Below are 1,699 nucleotides of genomic sequence, written 5' to 3' on the forward strand. Positions count from 1 at the left end.
ATGTGCGGCATACGGGTAAGGGACGAAATGTGCCTTTTAATTGAGCTGAAGCATGAAATTTACGTTCATAACAATCTGTGTGATTTGCGAGGCAGACAAATCCGGAAAGTACCGTCGGAGCACGCTGCGATCTCACGTACCACATATGGTCAAGTCGCATCATTTCTGAGCGTTCAGCAGCACGGTGAACACGGCACACTCCTCACTGACGGTCGAATGCACGATTCCTGTGCGGACAACTTTATCTGAACTGTTGAAGATCCAAAATACTCGGATGCGTCATAGAAATGGTCTGTAAGCTGCATCTTATATTTAATCGACATGACTTTATCATGCAGGACCTTACTGCAGAAACTTACCTGTAAACAAACAAACAAATTTTGCCTTTCTTGATCTAATTGTGATGGTGGTGCAGAGATGAAGAGATTTGCACAGGGTAGACTAGAAGGAAGAGTTGCATCACCCACAGACCAGAGTCACAATAAAAACAATAAACACCAAGAAACACACTTCGTCGACTATTTATTTGAAATGATAATTAAATCAAGACCCTAAGCAGCCAACAGGCGTTGACATACATCAACGGGGACAGTTGAAAATGTGTGCCCCGTCCGGGACTCGAACCCGGGATCTCCTGCTTACAGGGCAGACGCTCTGTCCATGTGAGCCAACAAGGGCACAGAGGATAGCGCGATTGCAAGGACTTATCCCGGCACGCTCCCCGTGAGATCCACATTCCCAACTTAATGTTCAGACACTACATTCGTATTGTCCCTACCCATTACACTCATTACTCGCGACAGACAATCTTACCGAATCCCGTAAGAGTTCGAGCAATACGTGTGCATCCGCACAAAAGGATGCCAATGGCCGGTTAGCCGTAACTATATGAAGATCGTATATGTTCTTTCGGACATGTTCACGTAACGTAGTTCATTACTAACATACAGTTTAAGTGGATATTTTTAAATCGTTACTCGAGTGTCCTTTTCAAAATTTAATGACAAACTTTACATAAACGTGACTTCTCAGTCTTCATTATCATTACATACTCACTTAAAATTAGTGTCAAAAAACGTGACAACCTTCAGTTGCCACATCAGTGTCTAATAATAAATGTTTTTCTTTCCCATCATCTTGTACAGGATTTTGGATGTAAATCGCCATATTGGGCTGGCGATGTTAATTACTTCCTTTTTGTTCATTAGTGTAACTTTTGGATTCTCGATCAGTGGAACCCTTTTTCTGTCCAGTGTGTTCGTGAGTGAATGCACAAAATAACCTTGTAGCCCTGCTCGGTTTAATTACTTTTTTTTATTTTAGTGGACTTTTCTATGAGAAACATCTGTTGTACCCTTTCTCCCTCCTTTTCGGTGTTACTTCTTCGGGAAAGATAGCCTTATCGAATTAGAAAAATTCCATTAGGTATACACGCGATCCACGGTCATGTTTTATATCGCAAGCAGGATAGGCCGATTAGTAAGGGGGAGGTTACAAGTGCTTTGTGAAATTTATTGGAGACTAGCTGTTACCCACATGATTAAGACTCATTTTGGTTAAATAAACTACTGCATGTGCAGTAGCGCCAGCTGCTATTTAGGGTCTGCCTGTTCGATAGCTGTCCCGTTCTAAGGTACCTCAACGCAGGATGTCACGGCTTGCACAGATTCACTGCCGAGCAGTGCGTGCAGAGGGGCAT

At 42.8% G+C, this 1,699-nt stretch overlaps 1 non-coding gene across 1 annotated transcript; it reads right to left on the reverse strand.

Annotated features, from left to right (window-relative positions):
* Nucleotides 1–603: 603 nt before the first annotated feature.
* Nucleotides 604–678, reverse strand: Trnat-ugu (transfer RNA threonine (anticodon UGU)). Its single transcript has one exon. It is a non-coding gene; the product is annotated as a tRNA-Thr (tRNA).
* Between the last annotated feature and the right edge of the window lie 1,021 nt (nt 679–1,699).

Source organism: Schistocerca gregaria, chromosome 4 (genome assembly GCF_023897955.1).
Source record: "Schistocerca gregaria isolate iqSchGreg1 chromosome 4, iqSchGreg1.2, whole genome shotgun sequence".
Lineage (NCBI taxonomy): Eukaryota > Metazoa > Arthropoda > Insecta > Orthoptera > Acrididae > Schistocerca > Schistocerca gregaria.